This window comes from Anguilla rostrata, chromosome 6, assembly GCF_018555375.3.
Source record: "Anguilla rostrata isolate EN2019 chromosome 6, ASM1855537v3, whole genome shotgun sequence".
NCBI lineage: Eukaryota > Metazoa > Chordata > Actinopteri > Anguilliformes > Anguillidae > Anguilla > Anguilla rostrata.
Window position 1 is genome coordinate 32340550 of NC_057938.1, and position 7541 is coordinate 32348090.

Consider the following 7541-nt stretch of genomic DNA (forward strand, 5'->3'; position numbering starts at 1 on the left):
TGGCTGATGGTGGTCATATTTATTCATATATGACTTCATCATTGTCCATCCAATGACAGACTGACAAAAACAATTTGACCGGTCAAACGGTTGAAGAACTTGACTGGCTAGCACAGAGCCATTGCCCCAACCACATCCAACACTTTTGGAATCAATTGCAAAGCCAACTGCAGGCCAGGCCTAATCGCTCAATTAGTGCCCGACCACACTAATGCTCTTCTGGCTGAATTGAAGCAAATCACCGGCGGCAATGCTCCAACATCTAGTACAAAGCCTTCTCATAAGAGTGGAGGTTGCTATAGCAGCAAAGGGTGGACCAACTCCATATTAATACCCATAATTTTGGATGAGATCTTGGATGTCAGTTGTCCAAATACGTTTGGCCATGTAATGTACCTGCCAAGTTTTATAGCTCTACGATTGTTTTAATAGCTTTATTATGTTTGTTTTTTTCCGGTGTTTCCAGATATAGTTTAATGTGGCTTTAAATGCCACAATATTTGGTTTCTGGTCCAGAAATGTATATGGTATTTACCAAGATATAGTAATATATAATAGGTTGATTAAATAAAATATTTAATTATTAGAAAGGTCATCTTTCTTTACTCAAAATACCACATGTTCAAATGTTAAATTAAAAGGCATACAGTTATTGTATATATAGCTCATTGCGTCAGCCCCAAACTTTCTGCTATAATTGCAGTCCCAAAAAAGATGTGACAGGGTTTCTTTCTTGGTTTTTACAGAACCAGCAACTGGTATTCAATACAGAGTTCAATTTGGTATAATATTTTTTTACCGGATAACATCTACATAGAATTTTAAACAATATTTATTTTATCTTGTTAGTTAAGAAATATTCTTTCGTTAAAATCTAAGTCCATTTCCAATTTAAATTCTCATAGAGGCCATTCCAGTAAAAAACAGCAGTTTATACAGTAGTTATATTTCTTAGGATTATATTTCTATACTTTCTTAGGAGAATATGTCAGGGTTCTGTGTCTTCCCCCTGTTTTTCCTGGTTGGGCCGCCAGATGGCGGTACCTCTGTTTTGTGTCCTGTTTGATTGTATCATTGGTTTCAATTTTCCTATTATTGGTTGCTGATTGTCTCGTGTTCCATTCCCTCTCTGTGGTCTGATTGTTCATTGTGCCCTCCTGTGTCTCGTATGCGTCGTGTCTATTTAAGTCTCCCTTCTCCCTGACTCAGGTGCTGGATCCTTGCCTGTTGCTTGTGAGCTTGCTTGTTGCCTGCTTGTTGTTAGTTTGTTTGACCGTGCTTCCGAGCGTGTTTCTGCCCCGAGTGTTCCTGCTCCTGTTCTGTGTTCTACGCGCTTTTGGACCTGCATTTTTTGAAGTTTTCTTTGTGTTTGTGAGTTGCCCTGCGATGCTTTTTGTTCCCCTTTTTCTGGTTGTAAGTAAAGTCTTTGTTCTGCCTATTTTTGGAGTTTTGTGTTTTTCCCCGCACTCTGCGTTTGGGTCCATTCCCTCGCCCACCCTGACAGAATACTCATTTGTTAGCTGATTTGTTATTTATTATAAAAGTCAGCATCAATATAGATATTCTTAGGGTCCAGTGACGGCATAGTGCATTCTCCTCTTCTTTTGGGAGAGGATAAGAGAAGACTTATTGCGCCATTGGGAATTGCATGAAATATACTGGCACACTCCTTTGAAGGGACTGGAAAGTTGTGCACAATAGTGTTGTCTTTTTAAATTTAATATCTTGGTAATTCCAAATGAAGTAATTATGAGGTGAAAACTTGTGCTTATATATTAATGACCAGCTTAATAACATTTGTTTATGGAAAAGAGAGTTTCAGTGGGATTTTGGAAATACTATAATTGCATCTTAATAAAAAGGATAGTCCTCCAATTTCATTAAAAATAATATTGTGTGTTACAGTATATTCCAACTCGGCATAGAATTTTTAAAATATGATTTTGTCCACCTAATTTTGAAGGTTTGTTTTCAGTGTTGAGAAGTCCAGTACTCCTCATTTGGATATTTTGTTCACTAATACGCTTTTTTATATAATGATTTATTTTTCCCAAATGAAGTTAAAGATCATTTAATCTATTTTATTGCAGTAGTCCATGGGTACATCCATTGCTAAAGCTGCAGAGATTACATGGGATAGGCCCTCCATTTTTTTTATTAGGGATCATATTAGCACAACACAGAACAAATATAAACTTATCTTAATCTTATACCAGCTCAATATTAGTTGGCTGCTTGGTTGAACATTATAATAATGAAAGTAATTGGGCCTCATTCACCAACCGTTCTTAAGAATTTTCTTCTTAAAACCCACTTACGCATTACCAATGTTTTCTTGCAAGTCGTGTTTTGATTTTGAACGAATTCAACTGAACGTAACAATAATTTTACAATTTAACGTAGCTAGAAAGCAAATGGTTAGCCTGAAACTATTTGGGGCAATTTGGACATTTAATATGTTGTGTATTAAAATAATAAATCAAGACAAATTTAATGTTGCAAGAAAATATTGGTAGCTAGTTAACAAGCAAAGCTAGCCTTACAATCAAGGTTATTTGATGCTTACAATCCTACTCAAGTTAGCTAGCAAGCAAATAGCAAGAAATCAAGTTTGTTCAAATGAAAAACGTTTCAGCTAAAATTAATAATACATTCATTACTTTCTAGCCAGCTTGCCAGGTTAACATTATTGTGGTTATGTTCAGTTTAATTCGTTCAAAATCAAATCTATGCTATGTAAAAAGTTGTGTAAGTCGCTCTGGATAAGAGCGTCTGCTAAATGCCTCTAATGTAATGTAATGTAAAATCACGACTGGCAAGAAAACATTGGTAGGTAGTTAACAAGCAAATCTAGCCTTACAGTCAAGGTTAATTGATGCTTACAATCCTACTCAAGTTAGCTAGCAATGCATTTATTACTTTCTAGCCAGCTTGTCAGGTTAAAATTAACTGTGGCAATTCCTTATGACAATTAATTATTTTCCACAACGTAAGTAATTCAGTTCATGTAAACCTAACGTTCATACACACTCCTCTCTTGAGCGTCTAGCAGCGATTATAGCCTAACTATCGAGATTCTAAGTATCTGGAGATAAAACTTTTTTTGTACTCCACGTAGATCATAAATCCTTGAATATAAAAATGACTCATTGAAATCAGTTGAGAAATGTAAACGTTATAGTACTTTTTATCCAGAAAAACCGCAGCTCCCCCGTTTACTTCTATTTGTTTTCAGGCCAGTCTTGCCTGGACCAATATGGCGGCGACGTTGACGTACAATCCAAAGGCCAATGCGGCTTCTATGTATATATGTCTATGGTAAACAACACGTGTGGTATTACGCACAGCTATTTTGCAAGGTACCCAGGTGTCACAAATGCACGTATATTTCACAAACAGATTGTCCAAGACGATATATGACCACTTAATCTCAAAAGGGACATCTCTACTTGTAAAACCAATGGTAAGGTTGTACATTTATTCAGTATTTATTCCCAGATATTCACTGTAGAATGACATGGTACCCATTATTCTTATTGTAAAACTTGACTGCGCTCCCTTTTGTTACGTCACTTCCGGGTTTGTCGGTGAAAGAAATATGAAATAAGCCCAGTGACCTATAGACAACAGTTCCGGTCCATCAAGACGGGCACGGAAGAGTTGCCCCAAGAACCCAAGTCCGGTTGAAGGATTTGTTCTGCAAGTGGGTTAAGTTTGAACAGAGGGACAAGGAAGACATAATGGAGATCATTGTGCTGGAACAGTATTTGCGTGTCCTCTACCCTGAAGTGAAGATCTGGGTCAAGGAGTGAAACCCAACAACTGCAGCTGAAGCAGCTGAGCTGGTGGAGATCTTTGTGGCGGCACGCAAGGGCCCCAGGACCTACCGCTACGCTGGAGTGCTTGAGAGATCGCCCAAGGGTAAGTCTGATGGTGCTGGTGAAGGAGTTGGTTCTGAAGCTAAACATAGTTTCCACAGCAACACCAGTAATCCCCCAACTGAGAAACCCAAAAAGTTTGAGCCCAAAGCCCCTTTAACTTGTTACAACTGTGGAGAGTTAGGCCACAAGAATCCATTTTGCCCCAATAAGAAGCCCAAAACCTCACACTTGTGCTATGTGCCCAGGCCCTCTACACACATAGAAGCACAGAGCAGGGAACCTTTGGTTGTCGTAGAGCTTAATGGGAAACCAGTTTCAGCTCTGGTAGATACTGGATGTTCTCAGACGTTGGTACAGTCAGATTTGGTGCCTCTTGAGTGCTGGAATGTGGAGGATAAGCTTACTGTACAATGTGTTCATGGAGATCAGAGTGCGCATACTACTGCTGATGTTTATATTAGGGCTTGTGACCAGACCTTCCTGATGAGAGTAGGGCTTGTGTCAAGGTTGCCATACCCCTTGCTACTTGGTCAGGACCTCCCTGTGTTGCCAGATTTAGTGCAGAACACTGCCTGGTGTGGGGTTGTGACCCGAGCTAAGGCTAAGGAGTTAGAGCAGCTGGTTCCAGTTTCTGACCCTGAAAGTAACCCCCTTGATTTAATGCCTTGTCCCACCGAGGATATTGTGGTTGAGCCAGTACTATCCCAAGAGGAGAGGTGTGAGTGGCGTAGGCAGACTGTTGGCAAGCTAATTGAGCAGTCTGAAGTGCAGCCTGAGACCCAGGTAGAACCACCTGTTTTGGCAGAGGCAGATATACACTTCCCCAGTGACCTAGCTGAACAGCAGCATGCAGACCCCACTTTAGCTCAGTTCTATAAAAGGGCAGAGAGTGGTGGTGGTTTTGTTCGAGCTTTAGGCAAGGAAATCTTCATCATAAAGGATGGTTTGTTGTACAAGCAGAGTGAGGAACGTTTATGTCAGGCGGAGGAGCGGGAATGGACCCAAACGCAGAGTAAAAATGCCAAAAGTCCAAAATGGGGAAAACCAAAGGACTTTAATAAACAGAACAGAGAACGACGGGAGCAGAACGCCTCGCTGGGCGGCGATAACAAGGGCAACGAAAATCCTCCAAAACAAGGGAAAACAAAAAATACTAAATTTCCAAAACACGTAGAGAACAGAGCAGGCAGGGAACAGGCAACAGGCGAACAAACAAACAGGCAGGCAGGCAGGCAGGTAGGTAGCAAACAGGTAACAGACCAAAAAACAGGTACAGAAACAAAAGGATCCAGTGCCTGAGTGAGGGAGAGGGAGACTTAAATAGGGGCGACGCAGACGAGACACAGGAGGGCACAATGAGCAATCAAGCACAGAGAGGGAGGGGAAACACGAGACAATTGGAAACTAATAAATGGATAATGCGAACCAATAAAACAATTAACAGAACAGAAAACCGAGGTGCCGCCATCTGGCGGCCCAACAGAGAAACAACACAGGGGGAAGACACAGAACCCTGACAGTTTACAGCTCAGAGTACCTGAGAGGTTTAGGAGAGAGGTGCTGGAGTTAGGACATACCATTCCATGGGCAGGCCACTTAGGTTTTATGAAGACCCTGCAAAGGATAGACAAAAGATTCTACTGGCCTAAGTTGTATGAGGAAGTCAAAACCTGTCCCCAATGCCAGATGTCAGGAGGTAGAACCATGGCACATGCCCCTTTGATCCCTTTACCAGTGGTAGAAACCCCATTTGAGTGAATTGGAATTGGGATGTAGTGGGACCTGTGGAAAGAAGCAAGTCAGTACCACGAGCAGTATTTCCCATGCAGACAAGAAAAGTGTGAGCTGGACTTAAGCCACCTGTCCCCATGTCGACAACAGGAGTTATGGCAAGTTCTCCCTGACAACCTATTTGTGGAGACACCAGGGCGGACGGAGCTAGTGGAGCACTGGATAACCTTTAAGGAGCATCAGCCGGTGCTCCTTCCGGGGTTCCAGAGCGCCTTCTGCCAGTGCTCAAGGAGGAGCTGGATATGATCCTGAAGCATTTGCCCTGAGAGAAGTCACAGCCAGGAATGTAGCAACAGCCCTGTTACAACTTTTTTCTAGAGTTGGCATACCCCGTGAAGTTCTCACTGACTAAGGCACATATTTTATGGGCAACACACTTAAACAGGTCTACCAGTTGTTAGGGATTAAAAGAATCAGAACCACTCCTTACCACCCACAGACAGACAGCCTGGTTGAGCGGTTCAATCAGACCCTGGTGAACATGCTCAAGAAGTTTGTGTCGCAGACGGGGAAGGATTGGGATCAGTGGTTTCCCTTCCTTTTGTTTGCGTACCGGGAAGTGCCACAAGCTTCTATGGGATTTTCTCCTTTTGAACTGTTATATGCCCATCACATCAGGGGTTCGTTGGATATCCTGAAGGACAGCTGGGAGGGAGAGTCTTTGTTGCCCAAGACAGATGTGGTCTCATACGTCCTGAAGATGCGGGAACAGCTCATGCGTTCATCACCTTGGCACAAGAGAATCTGAGGTGTGCCCGGGGTCGTCAGAAGCATTGGTATGACCAGAAGGCCCAAACTCGGAGCTTCAAGCCAGATGATAAGGTCCTGCTGTTGTTGCCCAGGTCAGACAACAAACTGCTGGCAAAATGGCAGGGACCTTACAAGGTCACCAGGAAAATGAGTCCAGTGACTTATGAGGTTCTGATGCCCGACCACTGCAAGCAGAGACAACTTCGACGGCGATACTGATCCGGGGGGTCGAGGAAGAAGATGAGTGCCACGAGCAGTATTTCCCATGCAGACAACAAAAGTATGAGCTGGACTTAAGCCACCTGTCCCCATGTCGACAACAGGAGTTATGGTAAGTGCTCCCTGCCAACCTATTTGTGGAGACACCAGGGTGGACGGAGCTAGTGGAGCACCGGATAACCTTGAAGGAGCATCAGCCAATGCGCCATCCGGGGTTCCAGAGCGCCTTCTGCCAGTGCTCAAGGAGGAGCTGGATATGATGCAGAGACTGGGGGTGATTGAACCATCAGATAGTGAATGGAACAGCCCCACCATACTGGTTCCCAAGAAGGATGGGAGCTTGCGTTTCTGCCTGGACTTCAGAAAGGTCAACACCCTGTCAAAGTTTGACCCTTACCCAATGCCCAGAGTGGATGACATGGTAGAGCGCCTGGGTAAGGCCAAATTTCTTACGACCCTGGATCTCTGCAAAGGGTATTGGCAGGTGCTACTTGCAGCTGACAGCCGTGAGTTGATCGCCTTCAAGACACCATTTGGGCACTTCCAGTTCACTATTCTACCCTTTGGATTGCATGGAGCCCCTGCAACCTTCCAAAGACTGATGGACAAGGTCCTCCGAGGTACCGAACATTTTGCAGCAGCTTACCTGGATGATATTGTCATCTTCAGTTTCAGCTGAGAGGAGCATCTGCAACACCTGGAGGAGGTATTGACCCAGATAAAGGCTGCAGGTTTGACAATCCACCCAAATAAGTGTGCTTTAGCCAAGGAGGAGACCTCATACCTTGGCTATGTGCTGGGCCATGGTGTGATCCGATCTCAAGTCGGGAAGGTTGAGGCGATCATGTCTGCTGACCGACTAACCACTAACAAGCATGTCCGTTTGTTCCTTAGGCTTAT